At 34.2% G+C, this 27,707-nt stretch overlaps 1 protein-coding gene across 5 annotated transcripts in view; it reads right to left on the reverse strand.

The window, feature by feature from the left end:
- Positions 1-23,966, reverse strand: part of TRIQK (triple QxxK/R motif containing) — a 91,279-nt gene extending 67,313 nt beyond the window's left edge. Inside the window, exons 1-3 of one of the 5 annotated variants that reach the window (XM_081259029.1) lie at positions 23,872-23,966; positions 9,196-9,241; positions 6,961-7,120 (exon numbers count right to left, since the gene is read on the reverse strand). The gene's annotated coding sequence lies outside the window, so the exon portion shown is untranslated. Of the gene's footprint in view, positions 1-6,960; positions 7,121-9,195; positions 9,242-22,704; positions 22,814-23,666; positions 23,717-23,869 lie in introns of those variants that run through there. The other 4 variants (XM_081259028.1, XM_081259032.1, XM_081259030.1 and 1 more) reach the window with 4 other exon arrangements.
- Positions 23,967-27,707: the final 3,741 nt, after the last annotated feature.

Consider the following 27,707-nt stretch of genomic DNA (forward strand, 5'->3'; position numbering starts at 1 on the left):
GAGTAATATCATCACAGCATACAAACAGAAAATTCACATATAGAAGCAAAAAATCACAGTTTACATTGCATTCATGTTTAAAATCAAACATCACTTTTTCACATTCTGAAGATCCCCCCCCCCAAAATATGGAAAGAAAAACAAGCCAGGGCTTTAATATAATATGTTTTTCAACCTGGAACAGCTGCAAAAAACAAATCTTGCTGGAGATAAGCTTGGTTATAAATATCAACATTCCCTTTAAATAAGGGAGTCCAGTTTTCATACCATCTGCCTCTTTCTAAAAGGGAAAAAGATATGAAAATCATAAACCAGGGCATTCTCTTTCAAATAAGGCATTTAGAAATGAATGTAGTGAAAAGGCTGTGAACTGTTCTGAGCCCCTGCCTTTAAACTTGCCTTGTTTAGCTCAGATCAGAAAATGGAATTTTATGAAAGTAAACAACTCTTAGTGTATGAATAAACTGATGAAGCAATTAATAAAGAAAAATATAGTTTTCCAAATTTTTCACATTATTGGCCACAATCATAATCTCTGGTTGGTCCAAAATTCTCCCTAATGAATCATATTCCTTACTGCTTATTTTTTAACTACATTTTTGTCACTTTTGTTACCTTTACTTTTTCCAAAACTTTTTTACAGCCTGTTCCAAAGACTTTCATGTTATCTCATTCAGTACAAAAGTCTAGTTCCTAACAGAACTGGACTCTTAATACAGATTATATCCTCTGCAAAAATCTTTCCTATGCTTCTCTCAACACAGTGGTCTTTTCATACTTGAGTTTTGATTTTATCTTAAAACCTTTTTTCATCTTTTGCCCTTAATTATTTTTCATTCTTTGTTAATGACCTTGTGATAGAACATTTTAATTTTTCACTGTACCACATCATTATTACTTTAATAATGAAGTTCATAACTATATCCATTTTTTAACTCCTTAAAGCATACACAACAAAGAATAGATGTAAGGTGGTCTACCAAGTAGTTACAGAGTGGTATACTAGAGACAGCTACATAAAAGAATATCCAGTACAGTAATACTGAGACCACTTGAGAGAAAATAGAAGAAACATAGAACAGAGTAAATGGCATCCTTTACTTTAACAATATATGTAAATGTTTAGTCAACTCCCTGAATTATAGAGGTAGAATTCTGAGAAGCTACTAAAACAAAAGCACCTAGGGAGCTTTGGCATTATTCATTCTCATTCTCATGTTTATTCTTTCCCTTCCTCTTTTTCTCATACACACATAAACATACCCTATATATTGCAAACAAAAAGACGACGACTGAACCTTTAATCATGAGCATCTGCAGTTATTTTGGTGCTAAAATGCACTTAAATGTGTCCTTCATAGGAAAAATATGTCCTAAGACTTTTCACTTTCATTCTGTTTAAGCCATGGAGCATTTAGTTCTGTAATTATATAAAATAAAGTTATTTTACAAATGACATTTAATTGTTTTCTTGGAATGCTGCATCTTCAGTGTGTAAGGAGGGAGGAAAGGGAGAGATTTCTTCAAAGTAATGGTCAATAATATTTAAAATAAATAACCATATTATAGCAATCAATATTTCACCTTTTTCATGATTTGATGTAGGCATATAAAATAGGAACAATTAGATGATCAGTGTTACAACAGAAAAGTTATTTTTACCTTAGACCTATCAACTATTACTTTTAAAGTGTTAAAAAGCTCTTTTCATATTATATTTAGTCTATTGCTTATTTTCTCACTTCCCTCCACTAGAATGTAGTACCACAATTGTTTGTACACTAAATAATCTCAAACAATTAGAACACTGTGGACATAGTAGACACTCAGTATATTTTTGAGTAGATATTTTTCAGAAGACTGTTACGTTAACTTAAAACATCCACATTTTATGCTTAATTATTATAAACTTAATTTAAAAATGCTTTGAGTTTTAAAATATTACTATAAGTTCTCTATCTTTTATAAGATTATGAGCCTGATAAAGTATGGGTTAACTCTTCCCTGCTTTAACTCGTTTCCTTTCTGGTTCTGTTACTTTTTAGTTGTTTACGAAGCTAAGCTCATTTATCATTTTTTTAAATCAGTATAGTAAGAATTCCTATCCCATGTGGCTGCTGTAAGCATTAAATTAAATAGCTAGTTCACTTAAAGTACTTGACATGGTGCTTCTCACATAGTAAGTGCTCAATAAATGTTGTTAGTATCATTACATCATTCTGGCTTAATCAGTTACTCACTGTTGAGGCACCATACAGTCCAAATAGGTTTTTTTAGACAAAATAATAATAATAATAACCTGAACTTGATGACCTCACATTCATTTAAAAAGTCAATGAGATACAAAAATAAAAGAATTGTCTCATAATATGTATCTTATGTGTAACTTAATTACATATAAATTGTACCCTTTCTGCTATTATTTGGTCTCCTAACCATCTTCTATCATCAGCTAAGTGGTTTCAGCAAAAGTATCTCTGGATAACTTTTAAAATGCCAAATTACATATGTTGTCTTCTTGTTAGTGTGTTGAAAACTTTGAATAAATAGATTATCACTTATATGTTTACAGTATATGTACATAATCAGTATGCAAAAATACTTTCTAAAATGGAAGGCTTCTGAACAACAACAAACATCTTAAACATTAGCCCCCATTTTTTAAACTAACAAATGAATCTCTTATCTTTATCAGAAATCTCCAATTATTCTCCAGTCTAAGAAAAGAATCTTCTCAGTTCAACACTTCCATGACTTCTTTGATATTCTCTTATCAGGAGTTCAGGAGTTGTAAACTTTTGATGTTATTTCTAAGTCGATATGTCACAATTTCTCTCATATATCCACCACGTGAATTGGGCAGGTCGGTATGGTTCTTTCTACTAGAGCAGTAGTCTGACATTAGATAAAACTGGTTCTGTCAATGACCAAACTTGAATTTGCAGTAATAAAGTTAGCAGCCCAAATATTTAAAATGACCATGGGTCTAACATACAATGGCAAACAAGAAATACAATTTCAGAATATCTTTAAATTATAGTACATTCCAATGTCTTCCAAAAAACTTTAAGAAAAATATAAGTATTCTAATCACTTCTTTACTTTCTTTTTGAAAATTAAACTTCACTATAACATTATAGTATTTTATTTAAGTCTATCATAAAAAATGATTTTATAAAAGCACTGGATAACTACCTCACTCATTTTAGAAAAGTTTCCTCTATTATAAAATGATTGGGTCTTCATTATCACATTAACCAAAATTTGGGAGCAGGGAATAGGTTATATATCATGGACCCCTCTAATGGAAATAGCATACACAAATTCATTTAAAATGTTTATTTTCAAATTATTGCTGAACTCTAAACAATTTAAAGAAAAAAGCCACTGAACTTCTCAAAGCAGTTTTTGCTGTAAAATGTGTAATCTGATATTTTACAAGTACAGAACACTACCCAGCAACTTCTCAGCCCCAAGGTGATCCCATCTCCCATTTGACTCAGTAGCCATTCCAGCTTGCAGGGCTCTCCTGAAACCCATCTTCCTTTCAGTCTGGGCACATGAGCTTGTTTACCAAATCACAAAGAAAACATAGATCTTCAGGTAATGCCAACTGACTTTGCAAGCTTACTCTCACTCTCTCACACACACCAACATACACATTTACACACACACTAAACAAAAATCCACATACACATGCTCAGGCACAAACACTGCCAGTGTAAGAAGTATCCTACTTCCTCTGTGTCCTGGAGTCCACCCCATAAACACTTTCCTGCCTTTTTACCTTTTGTTCCCCTCCTTTTCATCTCCTCTGTCATTGTCTTTATCCAGGGTCTCACCAGCATCACTGCATTAGTATCATAGTTGGTCTTACTGTCTCCAGTTTTTCCTCCCCTCAAAGCCATCCCCCACACTGATTCCAGAATAATATCTCACATGAAAACTCTAATTCAAAAAGATACCTGCACCCCAATGTTCATAGCAGCACTATTTACAATAGCCAAGACATGGAAGCAACCTAAATGTCCATCGACACATGAATAGATAAAGAAGATGTAGTATACATATACAATGGAATAATACTTAGACATAAAAAGAATGAAATAATGTCATTTGTAGCAACATGGACGGAACTAGAGATTACCATACTAAGTGAAGCAAGTCAGACAGAGAAAGACAAATATCATATGATATCACTTACATGTGGAATCTAATAAAAATGATACAAATATGGGATTAACATATATTATACTACTACATATATATACTACTATATATAAAATAAACAACAAGGACCTACTGTATAGCACAGGGAACTATATTAATATCTTGTTATAATCTTTAATGGAAAAAATCTGAAAAAGTATATATATATATATATATATATATATATATATATATATATATACACACACACATATATATATGTATATATACATATATATATAATCACTTTGCTGTACACCTGAAACTAACACATTGTAAATCAACTATACTTCAATACAAAAAATAGAAATAATCTCTCACAAATTAAATTTAATCAAGAAATTCTTCTGAGGTATATTATATCATTCAATGCTCCCTAAGTCCTTTAGGATAGAGTTCTAATTCCATAGTGTGTTATAATCTAAACCCTGTTTTCCCACTAATCTCTTTATCTGTCTTTATCCCATGCATGCACTATGCCCCAACTACTTTTAACTACATGTAGTTTTCTGAAATGATCATAATATGTAACAGCTTGCTGGCTTTGCCCATGCCCTTCTTTTCTCTGAAAATGCTTTCAAATACTTCTTTACTTGGGTATCTTATACTCCTTTAAAACAGTAGAAAGGCATGGTAGTCATTAATTCTGTTCACATATCTTCCAATTTTCCTTTCCCTTTGTGTAGAGGCCAGTATTGTACTTCACAGTCCCCCATTTGAAATAAAGCAATTTGCTTTGACCAGTGAAACTCTATATGCCAGTGCATAACTAGCCACTCTTTCTTCTCACTTCTGCAGTGATCATGGAAGTACATTCAGATGAAGTCTTCAATGTCTTTGGTCACTGTGAGTCCCTACCAATCTAATTTGGATATGCAGTCTGTGTGAGAAATAAATATTTATTGTGTTAAGATTGGGAGAGGGGCTTCCCTGGTGGCGCAGTGGTTGAGAGTCCGCCTGCCGATGCAGGGGACACGGGTTCGTGCCCCGGTCCAGGAAGATCCCACATGCCGCGGAGCAGCTAGGCCCATGAGCCATGGCCGCTGAGCCTGCACGTCCGGAGCCTGTGCTCCACAACGGAAGAGGCCACAACAGTGAGAGGCCCACGTACAGCAAAAAAAAAAGAAAAAAAAAAGATTGGGAGAATGGGATTGATGTGTACACTGCTATAGTAAAAATAGATAACCAACAAGGACCTACTGTATAGTGGAAGGGAACTCTGCTCAGTATTCTGTAATAACCTAAATGGGAAAAGAATTTGAAAAAGAATAGATACATGTACATGTATAACTGAAGCACTTTGCTGTACACCTGAAACTAACACAACATTATTAATCAACTATGCTCCAATAGAAAATAAAAATTAAAAAACGAAAGATACTGAGCTTTGGGCTTCTTTGTTCCTACAGCATAACCTAGGCTATTTGAGTGATTCAAAGGGTTACATTTTTCAGGATGACTTTCATGAGCCCAACACAGTCTGATTAAATGTTGCTTCCCCAATAATGATAATGTTCTATTCATACTGCTGCAATTTCTACCTCCCTTCAAAGTGTACTTCTGAGGGCAGGAACTGTGTATTTCATTCCTTATCCTCACCAACTAGCACTGTTCATGGTAAGTCCTTAAAAAATATTTGCTAAATTAAGCATTCATTCATTCACTCATCAAAGGCCAGGGACTACTCTGGTGACTAGAATAAAACCAGAGCAAACAAAACCCCTTGCCCTCATAGGAATAACTAATATTCTTGCAAATGATAATGACAGTAAGCAAGACAAATAAGTATAAAATACATAGTTTATTAGATAAGATAAATGCTAAGTAGAAAACACAGAGCAGGGATATTTTGGATGGTGACCACGTAAGACCTCATTTAGAAAATGACCTTTTAATAACAACCCAAAAGAAAGTAAATAAATGGGTCATGCAGATATCAGGAAGAAAGCAATTCAGTAGAGAAAATAATGGAAAAACCCTGAGATGGGAACACGCCTGTCATGTTCAAATAACAACAAGGGAGACAGTATGGCTGAGCAAGTGAGTAGTTAGGGATGAGATTAGAGAGGTAACAAGGAGCCAGGTCTTTCAGACACATACAGGCCAGTTTCAAAGCTTTAGCTTTTGTCTTGAGTGACATAGGCAGCTATTAAAGAGTTCTAATTAGAATGAGGGGTGGAAGAAGAGAGTAGAAGATAGGGTCACAGATATAATGGGGGCCCATTTTCTTCCATTTTATAACATATTTCCTCTCTCCACAAAACATGTGAGATATAGATGTACCAATTAATCAAGAAAGATTTAAAATAATGTTGAATAATAGATATTTTATGATGATCTTAATTTGTTCATTACTTACTATGCAGGGACATTGATTTTAACCAATATATAATTATCAACATATAGTTATGTATCAAAGTATCATAGTGTATCAAACATCAAGAGAGATCAAATATTTAATGTGGCAACAAATTCTCATAGACAATAATACTAAATGATTTAACAAATTAATCAGATAAAAATTTATAGTTTTATGGATCTTGCTTCATTTTCTTGAATTTACCCAAAATCATAAAATAAATCCAAGTAAAAACATTTCCCCATTGTAATCCTGCCTCCATAAAAAAGAACTAATTCCAAACTCAAGTTCATTGCCAAAAACAAACAAACCAAAACAAGAAAAACAAAGTGAAAGAAAACAAACCACAAGTCAAAACACCTTTTGCCAAATGTTAAATCAAATAAACACACCTTGTGTTGTGTCCTTGAGGCTGCCAAGTCTTAACTCTGGAGAGATGTCAAGGGGTAAGATGTTTCCAAAGGCAAGATGTTTATTGAGGAAGCTGTGCTCGCATTCCTGGCAAATTCAACTCCACATACCAATAATAATACTCTTGGTTGCTTTTTCTTACTGGAATTCAAAACAGAGTATATGGAAATATTAAATGGATGATGTCCAGTTCCTTAACATCCACAAAATAAAATCACTGTGGTAGCATTTTCCAAGTTGTGGTTTGTGGTTTGCTAACTCTGTTATATGTTCATTCAAATTAAGTTCCTATGGCCAGGTATACTTGAAAAACATTGCATACTATTTCCCCTTTACACAAGGTACACTTTTATAAAAAAGCTCTGAGAAGTCCTGTAATAGGAAAGCCTATTTAAATTTACTTGACCCAATGTGTCCAAATTTATTTAAGTAAAGACCCCCTTCCACTGTAATAAACAGCAACATTATTTCTGCAGATCACACTTGAAGAATGATTCATTGTACCGTGATTATCTGAAAAGTAGTAAGAGATGTTTCCACTATATTTTAGACTTAAATATGAATGTAGAGACTAATTTGAATTTATTTTCTGTTATTGCAATTTGTAGAGTTGACCTATAAATATATTCATTCAACCATAATTGTTAAGTACATGTTACTTTCTAAACCAAATGCCAATTAAAAAGCAACAAGGAAAATATTCAAATAATGTATGGTTTATTCATTTTTGTTCAATGAATATTTATTAAATACTTATTATGTGCCAGGCACTGAACTTATCTCTACCTTTATGCCACAATTGCTCTCACATAGATAAGAGTATCAAATTTAAGTGGTTCCAAACTGCTGTCTAACAATAATAATCAACACCAAATTTAACTCAAAGTATTTGAGAATACAAGTTTTACTAATCATAATTATATCTTTAAAAATAGCTTGCAGAGGTGGCCAAGATGGTGGAGTAGGAAGACCATGAACTCACCTGGAGTTCAACGGACACACCAAAATTACAACTACTTACAGAGCAATCCTCCGTTAGAACAACATGAAGACTAGCATATAGGATTTTTCACAACTAAACATATAAAGAAGGGACCACAAGAAGGTGAATAGGAGAGGCAGAGATGTGGTATAGTCAGAGCACACTGCCTCAGGTTGTCAAACCATAAATGAAAAGAATATCAAAATCTTAGAGTTCCTCCCCAAGGAATAAGAGGCCTGAGCCCCACACTAAGCTCCCCAGCCTAGGGGTCCTGCACCAGGAAGACAAATCCTCAGAATGTCTGGCTTTGAAAACCAGCAGGTCCTATGTTTGGGAGAGCCAGACACCTATAGGAAACAAATTTTCTGCTCTCAAAGGATATGTACAAAACTTCACATGTTCTGAATCCCATCACAGAAGCAGTAGTCTGAGAGGAACCTGGGTCAGACCCACTTGCTGATCTTGGAGAGCCTCCCAGAGAGGCAGGAGGTAACTGGGACTCCCCATGGGGATGGAGAAGTTGGCAACAACCATTTCTGGGAGCTCATTCTACAGCAATACCACCAGCATTGTCAATCCCCATTTTGGAATCCTCCCTCAAGCCATCAGTGGGATAGCAACAGACCCATGCCTCCCTGGACTGTGTGGACAGCCGCCCAGAGACTTGGCCATGCTCTCTAGCAGGCCAGTGCCAGCTCAGTGCCCACCTGGACCAGGCAAACAGCCATGCTAGGACTCAGCCCCACACACCAGCAGGCGAGCAGCAGTCCTATTTCCCCCAGGCTGTACAACCAACTGCATGGGGGGCTCATTCCATCCCCTAGCAGGCCTGCAGCTACCACACAACATGTGGCTTCACAGCCAACCGGGTTGGGGCCAGCCTCACCTACCAGCACGACCATGGTAGTCAGCCCTGCCACAACAGAGGGCACATGCAGCCCATGTATGGGACACCCCTAAGACATATAGTTCTGGTGACCAGAAGGGAACATGATGCTGGGCTACATAGGATATCTCTTACATAAGGCCACTTCTCGGAGAAGAAGAAACATAATTGACTGATCTAACATGTAGAAATAAACACAGAGAACTGGGAAAAATGAGGCAACAGAGAAATATGTCCCAAATGAAGGAACAAGTCAAATCTCAGAAAAAGACCTAAACAAGGTAATCTACCCTAAATAAGTAATCTACCCAATAAAGAGTTCAAGGTAATGATTATAAAGATGCTCACCAAATGCAGGAGAATGGATGAACACAGTGAGAAGTTCAACAAAGAGCTAGAAAATATAAAACAGAAACAAAGAGAGCAAAGATTACAATAACTGCAATAAAAAAAATTACTAGAAGAAATCAGTAGTAGATTAGATACAGAGGAACAGATCAGCAATCTGGAAGATGGACTACTGGAAATTACCCAAGCTGAACAGAAAAAAAAAAAAAAGAATTTTTTAAAATTAGGATAGTCTAACAGATCTCTTGGACAACATCAAGCAAACTGACATTCACATTATAGGAGTCACAGAATAAAGAGAAGAAAGAGCAGATAACCTATTTAAAGAAATAATAGCTGAAAAGTCCCTAACTTGGGGAAGGAAGCAGACGTCCAAGTCCAGGAAGCACAGAGATTCCAAAACAAGATGAACACAAGAACGTTCATGCCAAGACACTTTATAAATAAAAGAGCAAAAATTAATGATAACAGAGGATATTAAAAGCAGCAAGTTAAAAGCAGCAAGTTATGTATAAGGGAACTCCCATAAGGCTATCAGCTGACTTTTAACAGAAACTCTAAAGGCAAGAAGGTACTGGCACAATATATTTAAAATGATGAAAGGGAAAAACCTACAACCAAAAATACTCTACCTGGCATGGCTTTCATTTGGATTTCATAGAGAGATAAAAAGTTTTACAGACAAGCAAAAGCTAAAAGACTTCAGCACTAGCAAACCAGGTCTAAAAGATATATTAAAGGGACTCCTTTAATCAGAAAAGAAAAGGCCACAACTAGAAATATGAAACTTATGAAAGGAAAAAAATCTCACTGATAAAGGCAAACATACAGTAAATCAACCACTTATAAAGTAGGAAGATTAAAAGACAATAGTAGTAAAATCATCTATAAACACAATAAATAGTTAAGGGACACAAAAACAAAAATATAATATCAAAAACATTAAACGTGGTGGTGGGGGAGTAAAAATATAAGGAGGTTAGAATGCCTTCAAACTTAAGAGATCATCAACTTAAAATAATCACACACATACACACACATACACAATACATATGTGTATATATATATATATATGTATATAGGTTGTTATATATGAACCACAGGGTAACCACAAATCAAAAACCTAAAATAGATACAGACACAAAAAAAGAGAAAGGAATCTAAACATAACACTAAGATAGCCATCAAATCAACAGGGAAGCAAAAGAAGAAAGGAGAAAAAAAAACTATAGAAACAACCCAAAAACAATTAACAAAATGACAATAAGTACATGCATATCAAGAATTACTTTAAATTTAAATGGACTTAATGCTCCAATCAAAAGACACAGAGTGGCTGAATGGATTAAAAAAATAAGATTCATACATATGCTTTCTACGAGAGTCATTACAGTTCTAAAGACACACAAAGACTGAAAGTAAGGAAATGAAAAAAAGTACTCTATGAAAATTGAAACAAAAAAGACTGAGGTAGCACTGACATATAAAATATATTTTAAAACAAAAACTATAAAAAGAAACAAAGTATGATATGACATAATGATAATGGGATCAACCCAACAAGAAGATATAACAATTGTAAATATAAATGCACCAAATATGGGAGCACCTAAATAAATAAAGCAAATATTAACCACTATGAACGGTGAAACAGTAATACAGTAGTAGAAGACTTTAACACCCCACTTATATCAAAGGACAGATCAGTCAGACAGAAAATTAGTAAAAAAAACACTGGCCTTAAATGACACATTAGAGCAGATGAAATTAATAGATACATATAAAATATTCCATCCCCAAACAGCAGAATACACATTTTTTTTCAAGTGCACTTGGGTCATTCTCCATAATAGATCACATCCTAGGCCACAAAATAAGTCTTCATAAATTTAAGAAGATTAAAATCATACCAAGCATCTTTTTTCCATCAAAATGCTATGAGACTAGAAATAAATTACAAGAAAAAAAAATACTACAGAAAACACAAACATGGTGGAAGCTAAACAATACGCTACTTAAAAGACCAATCAGTAATAGAGGAAATCAAATGAAGTAAAAAAAATACTTGAAGACAAACGAAAATGGAAACATAGCAATCCAAAATCTGTGGGATGCAGAAAAAGTAGTTCTAAGATGGAAGTTGACAGTGATGCAAGCCTACCTCAGGAAACAAAAAAAAAATCTGAAAGAAACCATCTGGTCTTGCACCTAAAGTGACAGAAAATAAAGAACTAACAAAATCCAAAGTTAGTAGAAGGAAAGAAATAACAAAGATCAGAGCAGACATAAATAAAACAGAGACTTAAAAAAAAAAAGAGGGAGATAGAGAAAAGCTCAATAAAACTAAGAGTTGATTTTTTGAAAAGATAAATGAAATGGATGAACCATTAGATAGACTCATCAAGGAAAACAGAGAGGGCCCAAATAAATAAAATGAAAAAGGAGATGTTACAACTGACACCACAGAAATACAAAGGCTCATAAGAGATTACTACAACCAAATATGTGCCAACCTAGAAGAAATGAATAAATTTCTAGAAATGTACAATCTCCCAAGACTTGATCAGGAAGAATTTAGAAAATATTGGGTTGGCCAAAAAGTTCATTTGGGTTTTTCTGTAAGACATATGGGAAAACATACATCTTTTACTGCAAGATGTAATGGAAAAACCCGAATGAACTTTTTGGCCAACCGAATATGAAGAGCCCAATTACAAGTAATGAAATTTAGTCATTAATAAATAAATTAATATTAATTTACTCAATCATTAATTAACAAATTCAATCAGTAATAAAAAATATTCTTAACAAAGTCCAGGCCCAGATGGCTTCATAGATGAATTCTACCAAATATTTAAAGAGTTAACATCGATCCTCCTCAAACTATTTGGAAAATTGAAGAGGAAGGAACACTTCCAAACTCATCTTACATGGCTAACATCACCCTGAATACCAAAACCAGAAAAAGAGACCACAAAAAATGAAAATTACAGGCCAACACCACTGATAAACCTATATGTAAAAATCCTCAACAAAATATTAACAAATCAAAAAATACATTAAAAGAATCATACACCATGATCAAGTGGGATTTATCGCAGTGACACAAGATGATTCAATACTCACAAATCAATCAGTGTGATACATTATCAAATTTAAAAAAAAAGATCATCTCAATAGATGTAGAAAAAGCTTTTGACAAAATTCAACATCTGTTTGTGATAAAAACTCTCAACAAAATGGGTATAGAGGGAATGTACCTCAACATAATAAAGCCTATGTATAACAAACCTATAGCCAATATTATACTCAATGGTGAAAAGCTGAAAGCACTTACTCTGAGACCAGGAACAAGATAAAGATGCCCACTCTTGCCACTTTTATTCAACCTAGTATCAGAAGTCATAGCCACAGCAATGAGACAAGAAAAAGAAATAAAAGAAATCCAAATTGGACAGGAGGAAGTAAAACTGTCCCTGTTTACAGATGACATGAATATATATATAAAAATATATATATACATATATATAAAATATGTATATACTATATAATTTATATACATATATAAATACATAGAAAATCCTAAAGACACCACCACAAAACTATTAGAACTCACCAATGAATTCAATAAAGTTAATATACAAAAACTGTTGCATAGCTATACACTAACAATGAACTATCAAAAAGAGAAATTAAGAAAACAATCCCATTTATAATTGCATTTAAAAGAATAAAATACCTAGAAATAAATCTAACCAAGGTGGTAAAAGTCCTGTACTCAGAAAACTATAAGACATTGATGAAAGAAATTGAAGCCACACAAACAATTGAAAAAAATATACTGTGCTCATGGATTGAAATAATTAATATTGTTGAAATGACCATACTACTCAAGGCAATCAACAGAGTCAATGCAATTCCTATCAAATCCCAAAGGATTCTATACCAAATGAGAACAAGCAATTCTAAAGTTTGTATGGAAACACAAAAAGACCCAGAATAGTCAAAGCAATCTTGAGAAAGAAGAACAAACCTGGAGATATCACCCTCCCTAATTTCAAACTATACTACAAAGCTACAGTAATCAAAACAATATGATACTGGCACAAAAAAAGACACACAGATCAATGGAACAGAACAGAGTCCAGAAAGAAATGCACACTTATACAATCAATAAATCTATGACAAAAGAGGTAAAAGAGGTAAGAATATGTAATGAAGAAAAGACAGCCTCTTCAATAAATGGTGTTGGGGAAACTGGATAGCTACATGCAAAAGAATCAAGAGGGTATTATGCTAAGTTAAATAAATCAGGTGTAGAAAAAGACCAGTACTGCATGATCTCACTTACATGTAGAATCTAAGAAAACAAACAAAACAAAATGAAAAGAGACTCATAGATGCAAAGAACGAATGGGTGGTTACTAGAAGGGAGAGAGGTGGGGAGGTGGGTGAAATAGGTGAAGGGTATTAAGAGATACAAACTCCAGTTATACAATAAATAATTTACAGCATAAGGAATACAGTCAATAATATTTTTGTATGGGGACAGATGGTTACTAGACTTATTGTGGTGATCATTTCATAATGTATGCAAATGTCAAATCACTATACAGTACACCTGAAACTAATATAATATTGTAGGCCAACTGTATTTCAATAAAAAAATAGCTTGCAATTTTTAGACTATTTGAAAATAATGAGGATAATTCAGGTCAAGAGTCACAATATGAAAGCATAGTCTTTTAAAAAAATGATGCTGCAAAAGAATAAAGTTGAACTCCTACTTTATACCATACACAAAAATTAACTCAAACCAAGTCATAGACCTAAATGCAAAGGCTGAAATTATAAAATGCTTGGAAGAAAACACAGAAGTAAAACTTCATGACCTTGTGTTAGGCAATAGTTTCTTAGAAACAACATGAAAAGCACAAGCAACAAAATAAAAGATAGGTAAATTGGACTTCATCAGAATAATACAACTTTTGTATTCCAAAAGACATGATCAAGAAAATGAAAAGACAACCCACAGAATGGAAGAAAATATTTGCAAATTGTATAACTGATAAGGGTCATATACAGAGAATATATGAAGAACGCTTACAACAGTAAAAACACAAATAACAATTTTAAAATGTGCAAGGGATTTGAATAGATATTTCCTCAAAGAATAAATACAAATTGCCAATAAGCACATGAAAAGATACCCAGTATCATCAGTTATTAGGGAAATTCAAATCAAAATCACAATTCAAATCATACCCACTAGGATGGCTATACCAAAAGACAGATAATAAGAAGTGTTGCTGTGGATGTGGAGAAACTAGAACCTTCATACATTGTTTGTGGGAAAGCAAAATGGTGCAGCCATTTTGGAAAACAGTTTGGTTGTTCCTAAAAAAACTAAACAGAATGGCCATGTGACCCAGTAATTCCACTCCCAGGTATATATGTGAGAGAAATAAAAGTGTATGTTCACATTAAAATGTGTACACAAATGTAAATAGCAGCATTATCCTTATAGCCAGAAAGTGAAAAAAATCCATGATAAATAGATAAACAAAATGCGGTATAAGCATACAATTGAATATTATTTCAACATAAAAAGTAATGAAATATTGATACATGGTACAACATGGATGAACTTTGAAAACATTATGCTAAGTGAAAGAAGCCATTCACAAAAGTCCAATTAATGCATCATTCCTATTGTTCTCTTTATATTAAATGTTCAGAATGAGAAAATCTATAGAGACAGAAAAAGTTTGATTAACAGTGAAGGTGAGAGCTGAACAGATGGGGAGTGACTGATAGTGGGTACTTTCTGAGGTGACGAAAATATTCTAAAATTAGATAGTAGTGATTGCACACCTCTGTGAATATGCTAAAACCCACTGAATTGTACACTTTAAAATGATAAATTTTATGATTGTGAATCATATCTCAATGAAGCTTTTATTAAAATAAAAGAATCACAATAATATAGATCTGTAGTCCTTATCTAAAATGTTTGAGGGACTTCCCTGGTGATCCAGTGGTTAAGACTTCGCCTTCCAATGCAGGGGGTGCGGGTTCGATCCCTGGTCAGGGAGCTAAGATCCCACATGCCTCGCAGCCAAAAAACCAAAACGTAAAACAGAAGCAATATTGTAACAAATTCAATAAAGACTTTAAGAATTGTCCAGGTTTTTTAAAGAATTTTTAAAGTCTTTTTAAAAGACTTTAAAATGTTTTCTTAATTAAAAAAAATTTTTTTAATTATAAAAAATAAATAAATAATAAAATAAATAATAAAATAAAATGGGAGAGATGTGTTTTGGAAACTATAGGAAGGTAATATGTCCCATATCTACCATAATTACATGACACTCTTAGAGGAGTATAGGGGCAGCACATCAATACTTCACAGCAAAATCTTATCAATGTTGACACTGACTAGAAAAATAAATACTATATAAGTAGTACCTTGTCATTTCAAAGATGGTTTGCCTGAAATGAGTTTGTGAAAACTTGGAAAAAAATAATTTTTCAAAACTTTTGTGTTTTGAAAATGTGAATAATGGGTATTGAAGCCTTATAATGATGATGATTAATATTAGTAATAATATCAGCAGTTTCCATTTACTTTGTTAAGCATGTCACGTGCATTATCAGAAATTCTCATAATATTCCTGTGGGATAAGTACAATTAACCCCAACTGGGAAAACTTGGTTTTCTAATGATTAGGTGACTTTTCCAAGCATGCAGTTAACAAGGTAAGGGTAGAGATTTGAAATCAAATCTGTCTAATCACAGAGCACACTCACTTTCCTCTACAAGGAAGAGTGTGTTCAGATCATTTATCTGAGGTATAGACTTTACATCTGTAAAATAGAGAAAAGAAATTGGGGGATTGTTTATATATCCCCCTCAGAGGAAAAACTGTTATAAATATAACATAAATGGGTATATCCCAAGGCAACTTTTGCTTCATGAAGGTATAAGTCATAACATTAAAGAATTTTAGGGAGTGCTGTACTTGAAAATTTTAAGAACAATTATTCTAAATACTAATCTGATCATGTTGCTCTACAGTTCAAAAATCTGAAATGGATCCTCATTGCCCACAAGATGAGAATTGCTTTGCATGACATATAATAGCCTTCTTGGCCTGGGCTAGCAGGTCTTATTGCCTCAACTGCAGCCACTTTTTTTTTTTCCAAATTCTGTTCCAGCTACTGAATTTCTTACATTTCCCAATCACATGACCCTACTGACAGCTTACTGGCTTTACAAATCTTGTTCTCCATGTTACCTTAGCCCCAGCCTTAACCACCTTGAATTTACAAATATCCTTCAAAACCTTGTTTCAATGTCACTTCTTCTGAAATAATTCACCTATACTTGCTGAACAAATCTTTGATTATTAAATGATTGACATACAACCTACTTATTAAATGTAGTACATGCTTATCTATCTCTATAAGCACATGGACATTTTGGCATACAATAGTAAAGTATTCAGTTTTTCTTCTTACAGTATTGCAGTATTAACTGATTTTTGTCTTTGGAAGTGATATTCTAAAATCTTTACATGAATTTTGTTTCTAAAGCACAGAGATGAAAAAGAGAAAATTTGGATTATTAAATATAAATAATAATAGATTCTTGGTTTTAACCCAAGTCCATATAAGACCAAAGAGTTGCTAGGGTAAGTAGAACATTGAAGGGCAATAACTGAGTAAATCTGGGTACTGTGAATTGAAAAGAAAGTTTCAGTCTTACACACTAAAGTCCATATATGTAGTTTAGGTTAGGAGTTGCAAAGTTTTTCTGTAAAGGGCCAGATCATAAATATTTTAGGCTCTGCAGGTCAAGAGACAAAATTAAGTTATAACTCAATTTTGTCACTGATTTGTAGTGCTCTGAGAAGCAATGCAAAGCTATGAGAGCACCACATTTACATCTCTGTTGCAATTACTCAACACTGCTGTTTTAAAACAAAAGCAGCTATAGACAATATGTAAACAAATGAGTGTAGCTGTGTTCCAATAAAACTTTAATTATAAACAATAAAGTTGGAATTTCATATAATTTTCACATTGCAAAATATCATTGTTTTGATCTTTTTCAACCATTTATAAACATAAAAACTATTCTTGGTTCATGGGTCCTACAAAAACAAGCCAGATGTGGGTGGGCTCCAGGTCATAGTTTGCTGAGCTATGGTTTATTTTTTAATCTATTCATACTCTTGAATTACCAGGTTTCATCTCTGGCATAAAAAAATCAGAAAATCACAATGTTTTATTTAAATTTACATTGCTGTTGCTGAATTAATTTTTACGTTATATATCTTCTCATGCAGTTTTTTTGTTAATTTGAATTTTTAACTAGACTTAATGTAATTATTAAAGCCACCTCTATATTCTAGGGCTCTGAGATATATCATGTTTTGTTTATTAATATACCATCGCTTTTGTATTTATATTGTATCAGCTTCTTATAAATTATTGTCCTTTTTCCCCCCAAAGCAAAAAGTATGTAGTTTAGAGTTCTTTATATACTTAAGAGTGGTTTTCTGTTGCTGTGTGTGAACAAGACAGATTGCATGGAATTTTGTTTTAAACTCTAAAAATGTTGCTCTGTTGTCATTTGGTATTTAATACTACAGAAAAGAAGTCTGAGACCAGCTTAATTTTTGTTTCCTGATAATAATATGCTGTTTTTTCTCTCTCTTTCTATACATATGCAAAATTTTTTTCCTTTATCATTATAATTTGAAAAAAATCTTGATATTGTGTCTCTGAGTTGTTACATCTCATATAAGAAATATCCTTTCTGCATACATTGGTCATTTTTTAATTCATAAAACTTTTATTTCCTGTTATCCCTTTGTTTATTATTTTTTTTCAAGTGTTCTGTTCTCTTGTTTAGGAACAAGTATCTATTTTCTAGTCTCTCCTTCAGAAATTCCAAATGTTCATATAATGGACTTTATCTTTCTCTCTTTTCATGCATTCAGTATTTCAGCTAGGACATTTTTTCAAGTCTATTCTCCACACATTAGATTTTCTACCATAACATCAGTTCTGCTCTTTACTGCCTTAAATATGAACTTTTAATATGTTATTGTGATAGGCAGAAATGTCCCTCCTCAAAGATGTCCATGTCCTAATTCTTAGAACTTGTGAATATGTTACCTTACATTGCAAAAGGAACTTTGCAGATGTGATTAAATGAAGAATCTCCTGGATTATCCAGCTGAGTCTTTAAATGTTGTTAAGTTTTCCTAGTTGTGGTCATAATGTATTTGACTACAGAAGAATAGTCAGAGAGATGCAAAGTTGCTGGCTTCGAAGACGGAGGAAGGGAGCCATAAATCAAAGAATGTGGGCAGCCTCCAGAAGCTGGAAAAGGCAAGGAAACAGTCTCTCCCAGAGCCCCCAGAAAGGAATGCATCCCCGCCAATACCTTGATTTCAGCCCAGTAAAACCTATATCAGACTTTGAAATACAGAAATTATACAGCATGAATATAAAACTAATACAGTCCTCACATTTTTCAGTTTCTTTGTCCTCTTTTTGTTTTATCTTACTCTCTTCCTTGTGTCACTTAATCGTTGCTCTTTTTATATGAAGTTCTCCTATCCATAGAGGTTATGCATTCTTGCATGTGTTAGATATCAAAAAATTCCCTCAAATATTCTTCCTTAGCTTAAAATTCTTCTCAGATTTTCACAGGTATGTCTATGAGTATTCTGCCAATTTCCTTTTCCCTGGTTTTGTGGGATTTTTTTGTTCCACTTTATTCATTTCAACTGCTGAATTTATCAAGAAAGTCCTGGCATTGAAAGAGCCTGTATAGATCATTTCTACATAGCCCAGTGTTTTCCAAGTGTGTGAATGTGTGGAGGGTGAGGGGGACGTTGAGGGAAGGAGAAGAGACAGAGAATAGACCTCTATGAACAGACAAAATGAAATCAGGAACTGGGATATTCTTCTTAAAATTATACCTAAAAAATATCTAATACACTCCTGCCCAGAAAGATTCAGTGCTATAAACTGCTATAAGTGAATCACTGTGAATAATGAGAATTTTCATAATACTCAAGCATATTCTTCAGAAAAAAAAAACTGGTAGAAAACAATAAATCTTCAACTCTTTCTATTCACAAATAAGGAACTTGATGCCTGGAGACATTATAAAACCCAATAAATGATGTATCTACTGATGGAGCCAGGTCTAAAACTTTCAGTCCAGTGCACTTTCTAGCTGGTGTAGGTTATAAACTGTAATCTACAATTAGGATATTGTCACAGGTATCCATATAATTTCTTATTCTATATCTTGCAATATTTGAATATTTTAAAATTCAAAGTATGTAAAAAATGCTTTTTATATTAAACTATCTTCCCTTTGTCTTCCCCAAAATTTTAAGTTGTTCAATCTAATTGGTCTGCTGTTTTTTCACTTTGTCCTACATAATACTACTATAGAAGAACTAAGCTACTTTATTCCTGCTTCATTCTCCATGTTCAATGGCTTGAAAACCATGAAATTGAAAAGATCCTCTCATTTACAGAACTGTCTCCACCTTCTGATTCAACCCAACAGTTTGTTAAACCACTGAGTACAGAGTATTTATCTTTCTATTGTTGTTAACATTTCAAAACTAAAAAGTAAGCTAAGAAGTCATCTTTTCTTTTTGATGAAAATATATACCTACTCACTCTATTGTTACAAAGATACTTAACATTTGTACCATATAAGAAAGAATTAAATGTACATAATAGGGGTGAAAAAAATTTAGCTCTAGGAGTCTATGATTCTTATATGTTCAGTAAGGATATATTCAGTGTTAAGGATATTAAATATGATGAACTATGTATCGCTTTTTTCCCTTAATGTAATTTTAGTTATTCTGAGAGAATACCAAAAAATAACTACATTCTAAGCAGTGTTTTTATTAAGACCTTCACATTTAGAGTCAAATCTATTGATATCAAAAGCATGGTAGATACTCAATAGATGAATGGATAAAGAAGATGTGGTGTGTATATATACCATGGAATATTACTCAGCCATAAAAAGAATGAAATCTTTCCATTTGTGACAACATGAATGGGCCTAGAGGGTATTATGCTTAGTGAAATAAGTCAGACAGAGAAAGACAAATACTGTATATTATCACTTACATGTGGAGTCAAAAAATAAAACAAACAAATGAATATAATGAAACAGAAACAGATTCACAGAGAACAAACTAGTGGTTACCAGTGGGGAGGTTGGATGAGGTAGGGGCATGATAGGGATAGAGGACTAAGTGACATAAACTACTATGTATAAAATAAATATGCCACAAGGATATATTGTACAGCACAGGAAATATAGCTAATATTTTATAATAACATTAAATGGAGTATAATGTATAAAAATTTTGAATCACTCTGTTGTAAACCTAAAACTAATACAATATTGTAAATCAACTACACTTCAATTAAAAAAAAATAAAAAGAAGGAAATAAAAAACATGGTACATATGAACAAAGACTAGGGGGAAATTTGGCCTAGTTTCATGTTTCTATATGGAGGAACTTCCACTGGAATAGTCTGGAGATGATTTTGGCGTTGGAGTAGGGGAAGGAAAGCTTTCATTGAGCTGGTGGACCTCTACATTATACAATATTCAGCATCCTTAAATGTCAGGGTCCTAAAAGCCAGTAGCTTTTAAAGATATCATAATAATTTAATAACACCTCCACATATTTCAAATGGCCCAGAGGTACCATCCAGGATGAAAAACCAGAGCACTAGATTAACAGTTCTGGCCTCAGATCCCACTCTGTATTCACAGCTTCCCAACAGGGGAGTTAAATGATCCGTAGCTGAAATCCTTTGGTCCATATTATCCCAATGGGTAGAGATAACCTGTTATAAACCTGTAAACACTAGGGGTTTATCTTCTTTTTCTTCCCTCTCTGCCCTGGATCATACAGACCAGCAATTCTGAGTAAGTGCATCTGTTCTTTAAACTGAAATTTTCTCTCATTGGACTAAAGCCTAGGTTCCGAGAAAGGGAGTGGAGCTAAAAAGGGGAAGGAAGTTCTAGTACTCATTTTTCGTCTCCCACTGAAAGCACTATGTCCAATCAGCTCTGTAGTAAGGAAGCAGACCTTGCCAACTCCACCTGTCTGTTTACAAATTCAAGAGAAGAGCTATTATTTATTGAGGCCCTAAAACTTTAATTCCATTAGAATTCTTGCTGTAATCAGTTTGTCTTTATTCTAGTTTCTCCACTAGAAATGAAGTGAGTTGAGTAAACAAAGGAATAAATATTAAACAGTTCGAATAAAATTATAAGTGCTAAAGAAACAATCAGTGCTCCTAAATACACTTATGTTTATTACAAAATCTATATATTTTTCCTTTTCATTGTTTTCTCTATCTAATGATAGTATCTACTACTGATGCCCACTTTTACTGATAAAGCTAGATAAAGGTATGTTAACAAACAAAATATCTCTCTTTCTAGCCTTCCATTTAATACAGAAATCAGGAAAAGAGCCAAAGTGAAGTCAAACACAATATTTTTTTAGACACGGGAAATTATAATGTTATAAAAGATCATTCATTTATATTAAATAATTCTAGTAGCATACACTAAAAGTAATCAGCTTTTCTTTGTCCAAAATGGACTTTGATAGAAGAGAGAATTACAAAAATACAATTTAACATTTTCCCAAAATATTTGACAATAATTTCTCTTTTACTTGCTTAAATATAAGAATATTCTTTAAGAGGATGATCAAAGGGCATTTGGAATAAAATATAATTTACATGTTTTTGAAAGACAGCAACAGTTTATTGATCATTGGTAGCCCATGTTTGTTAAACACTAAAAACAGAAAAGAAAAGAAAAAGGATTCATTGAAGACCATGAACTAAGGTAAGCTACAGTGAGATGCATTGCGTAAGAAAGGAAAGAGACTCAATTCTGCTCCCAGCCAAGTAGTTTTGGATATAAATTACTCACTCTTTGGAGTGAGGTAAGGTGGGAGAGTAATTTCCTTAACCCTCAAGAAGTTGATCAAAAACAGATGTTCTTTATCCAAGGTCCACTTATGCTTGTAATTGTGTTTTTTTCTAAGGGGAGAGTCAATATCTTCCCTTGGCTTCTTACAATGGTATATGACACCAGAAAGGTCACTCATTGTTGAATTAGAAAGTACTCTTTACCAATTCTTTCAGGCTATGAATATACTTGAAAAAAATCTAGTGGTGTCAATGGAAAAAAAAATGTCATGCAAGACATTTCAGGTACTAACAAGAACTAATACAGAGTCAACAACAGAGATCATAGAGACAAAAAGATAGATTAAAAATGTAATCAATAACAGTTTACATCCGTGTAGATCGTTACTTTAATAACACTTTCACAACCAATTATTCCTCCTTTTTAGAAATAAAGGGCACATAAGTATCTCCACTTTCCAGATGAGAAAACAGTTATGAGGGTTACTGACCAAGGGCAAATATTTCCAAACTCTGCTACATTCCTGACTTTTAGGCCAGTCTTCTTCCCAGTGGTAACAAGTAGTACAAGCTTCCTTCTTGGGGATTTATACAGTAAACCTAGCAGAAGGAAGTAAAAGCAGACTTTTAGCTCCTTGTGTTTTCTCTCTGGAAATGTCTGTTCTGCTGAATCATTTGGTGCCAGCTGATTGGGGCAAAGAAGAGATTTGAAATGGTTATCTATCGTTACCACCTCATAGTTAATCATTAAATATGGGACAGTGAAGCAAAAGAGGGCTTTATAGGCTTAGTACCACCCTTCTCCATAAAAGGGTCTGAAAGGGAGATCATATATTAGGGCACGTCCAATAATGAATTGCCTCAACTTCCTGAGAAGCTCATTGAGCTCAAACAGCAGCACCGATTAAAAAGAATTCCAGGTGGAAGAAATCAGATCTTCTATCTCCCTTTTCCTAGTCATCCACATGGACACCATGTGGGTTCAGGGATTCACCAAACACCAGGAAAAGACCCAATCCCGCCCCACCATCCTGGCAATAAAGCCACCTCAGGCTGCCTGAAGCCCTTCTCTGCACATGTTTTGGTCTGCAGATACTTGTTCATTTTTAGAAGGGGAGGCGAGAAAAAATGTTGAGAAGAGTAACATGAGAGAGGGAGGCCCGAGCGGGAACTATAGACGCAGAGATCAGGACAGTGAAATTAACGGACGCGAATTAACTGACAGCACAGGGGAGCCAGCCCCTACCCTAGTGGAAGGCCTTAGGAGGTGGGTGGGGCTACGGTTTCTAGGTCCCAGCAGCCAGCGCCAGACACGCTGGCAGGGCGGGAACCGCGCGTTCCTTAGCAACCACGGCGGCCACGCCCACCCACCGCATGAATCCCGCGCCTGCCATCCCCACCCCCACCGCGATCTCCCTGCTCGCCGGGAAGGGTCCTTAAGTCATTACCGTACCCACTGGGTTTCCCGGGCTCTGGGTTCTTCCTCTTCCAGAGCCCCCCTCCGCCCAGCCGGCCCAAGTGCCGCTCCCAGGGGCGGATCGAACGTCTCCTAAACGCATTGGGGGCCCACTAAGGAGGTGCGCCTGCTTTCAGTCCCCGACCCCGAGCTTCCCGGGCAGGGCCTCCCCAATCCCCTCGCCCTAGCGGGACACACACACCTCAGCTCAGCCAACGCAAGGGCCAACAAACTATGTGTCCGGCTGGAAATGTTGCTGTCCACGGTCCTGTCACTCAGAGGAGGGGGCGGGACGAGGCTGCTGCACACCCCTACTCCCAGAGGGCGGTACGGAAAAGAGGCGGGGCTCGACGGAAAGCAGCGGGAGTAGCCTAAACTTGCGCTCCGATTGGTCATTCTCTCTCCCGCCTCTGCGCGGATCCTGGAAGGAAATGCGCGGAACCTGTGGCATTTCCTTTTGACGCAATTCCCAAGCTCTGATACTTGTCTCACAAAGTAGCCGTGGAAACTGAAAATAAGGACTGCGACTTGTTTTTCAATATAAAGCACAGAAATACGTTCTTTTGATTATTGAACTTTTCTCACGTAAGACACATACACACACACACACATCCCCATCCACACTCTCTGGGGGGGCGTCCCTGGAAGGAAGAATGAACTGTCTGAAAACAATGTTGTTGGCAGATTCAAGCTTTTAACAGATTAATCAGTTTAGGAAAGGTGATTCCTGAAATCTGACCAACAACTAAGATTTGGATATGTGTCCAGGTACCCATTCTTCACACCTACAAAATTGGAATGAAATATTGTTATTAGTTATTATTTGCAAAGCATCTGACAATTGAATGATTTATATCTTATATAATCCTCAAAACACCCATTGCAAGATGTTATTATCCACAGCTTAAGAAGGAAGAAACTGAGGCTGTGAGTGACGTTTATTCAGTCGTTCAACACATGAAAAAGTGCCCGCAGTCATTATTTTTATACTGTGGTAAATTGAACTCAAATTTCTTTAAAAAAAAAATATGTGACTTCCAATTTAATTTTTCTCTTGCTGAAATATAAGTCACTTTTCTCTAGGACAGCCCATCAAATCTTTAAAAACAAACGAACAAACAAAAGAAAACCTTGAGAAAGGAAATAGCATACAAAAGAACTGGACAAGTATAAACAGACTACCTGGAAGATTCTCTGAAATCTCCCAAGATATAAGGGCCAGAAATTGAGTCTAAAAATGCACTTTTATTTTCTGTCCTTCTAAATCCTTTGTCTCCAGTTCTTCTTCCAGAAATAAAGGTAGAGTTAAATGAGATTATCTAATACTCTTGACCAGATTTGTATGTGTGCAGCTTTAAAATAATAAAATTCTTTTTCGTTCTATATTATACCAGTACCCAGAAGTGTTTGTCTTGTCAGATAAGGTAGTAAGAAAGAAAATAAAAACAAAGAAACAATGCATCTGGATAAGTGCTTTGAGATTCAATTAAAATGGCCACTATACTATGATAAAATTGTTAGAATAAAAGAAACACATTCCAATTGCAAATGCTTTTATTCTCTTGTCCTTCTGAATTTCCAAATTCTTCTGAAAGTTTGCTAGCTATGAATACCTCTGTACAAAAAATTTCTTCATTTGTATGACTCATGATCCCGATTGTTACTTTAATCTTTTAAAAATATTTGGTTTTACACTAAAAAGTGCTCTGATTGTATATTAATAAGTACGTTATACAAATAAATACTGTAAGATTTAAATTAAAATGGTGAATTATTTATTTGAATCTTTTTTCAATTGCATATTCAAATAAGTACAGCAAATGTGTTTGAAAGTTCTCACATATATAAGAAATTATACATTTAAATAAATGTATTGTATGCATGTAAATGTGTAATCATTGAAATAAACACAGCTGTATACTCCCCATATGTATAACTCCAGATGTTTGAAGCATATATTCAAATTTCTGGAACTCTACACCTTGGTATCTATTTAAACATCTCATAGAAAATAGTGTGTTACATATACACAGGAATAAATTTTCAAACTGTATCCACAGTGAGGAAATAAGGTTAGAACAGTGAGTAGTGAGTCTCTGTCAATGAATTTCTTATCTTGAACATATCCTTATGAGATAGCTTTTCCTTGCAAATTGTCTGCAAGTAGTTTACTGATATATAAGATGGGAACTAGTCAACTTACCTTCCATGAATATGGTTATTGCAAAGTAGTCTTGCAAGCATCTTTTAAAATAATTAAACTCCAAAAAATAATGTTTCAAATTAACTTTTAATACTTTACACTTTTGGTGTGGGAGAGTCTCATGTTATCCAGGTCTCAATTATTTATTTTTCAACTTATGCTTGTTCGCCAATACTGGGCACATGTATAATTTAAAATTCCCTCCTAGGCACAAATATATATTAGAAGAATTTATGAGGAATACACTAACCAAATATCAAATAAAATATATCTAAGGACATTGAACAAGAAATAAATGGCTTTACATAAAATTAAATGCCCAGATATATGTTATGAATATGCCTATTTCTTTATTATATAGTGGCAGATATGTCATTTAGCTAAATTTGTGGTAAGTTGAATTGTAAACTAGAATCTAATAATTATATGTGCCATCATCTTTCGTCTAGATAAAAGTGCATATAGATTGAAATTTGGGAGAATCATTTTGAATCAATTTGCAGAAATTATAATCCTGTCAAAATGTATGAAATTCATTGAATATATTAAAATAAGAAATATCATATCAAATTACTTAGTCTTGTTAAGCAGTCTTTTGCCTTAGATTTTAAAAGTTAAATTATCCAAATTTGCTTTCTCAGTAGCTGGAATCGGTTACTTACTAGGTCAAACACACATATTATTATTTCTGTGGGATTGTCCTAGAACAACATCAGGGAGGTGTTTAGGGTGAATTTTGTTTAAAAATTTAAACGAATGATTTTTCATGTAAGTTCATGTAAAAACTCTGTGATCCTCTAAGTCTGTACTTGAAAGTCGTGGTTTTAATCTATTGTACTATATTTAAATCACTTAACAAAACCTGGAAAATGGGTATATTTTCTTAAAGAAAGCCTTCCTAGGGCTTCCCTGGTGGCGCAGTGGTTGAGAGTCCGCCTGCCGATGCAGGGGACACGGGTTCATGCCCCGGTCCGGGAAGATCCCAAATGCCGCAGAGCGGCTGGGTCCGTGAGCCATGACCGCTGAGCCTGCGCGTCCGGAGCCTGTGCTCTGCAACGGGAGAGGCCGCAACAGTGAGAGGCCCGCGTACCGCAAAAAAAAAAAAAAAAAAAAAAAAAGCCTTCCTTTTCAAAACTCAGAAAATTAATAAACTTTAAAAATCATTTTATTGATTTCTATATTTGAAATTACAGTTATATAGCACATATATAGAATGAACTCCATGAAGATAACTGACATATTATTAAACATATATTTCAGTGTTTGTTTGCTTTTTGAATAATTGACTGCAATATTGTCTCTGAAATCTAGAAGAAAATTATCTCAAAAAATTCTTCAGATGATTAATAGTGAGAACATATAGAGAGAATTATTTTATGTACACAGAAGAAATATGGACCATATATTACAAATATTTTGAGGATATAATTTCAAATGTAGAGTTGCCAGCTATTTCTTTAATCATCAAATGACATACATAAAAAGCATAACTTGTAGGGGGCTGAAAATGTTCACATTTACTTCTTTTTTTCTGCTTATTGAGCATTTAACCCAAAATATCAATGACATATTTCACAAACATTTCTCACATCATGATACAGCTCATAAATAATTCCCTGATAGCATTTTCCCCTTCTTAGTGGTACACATAATATTGATAATATGCTCCCCTTGTGTATTACCTCCTCAGTTTCTCCAACTCAAATTCAAGTGTCCCCTTACCATGATTTACTGGTTCCTTTGTTAATAGTCATTCATCACTTTTTAGTATAATTTATACATAATTTACTTATATATTATGTAAATTGTTTATTATCTTTCTTCACCTCAGAATG

This window comes from Mesoplodon bidens, assembly GCF_964165515.1.
Source record: "Mesoplodon bidens genome assembly, chromosome: 16".
In the NCBI taxonomy this organism is placed as follows: domain Eukaryota; kingdom Metazoa; phylum Chordata; class Mammalia; order Artiodactyla; family Ziphiidae; genus Mesoplodon; species Mesoplodon bidens.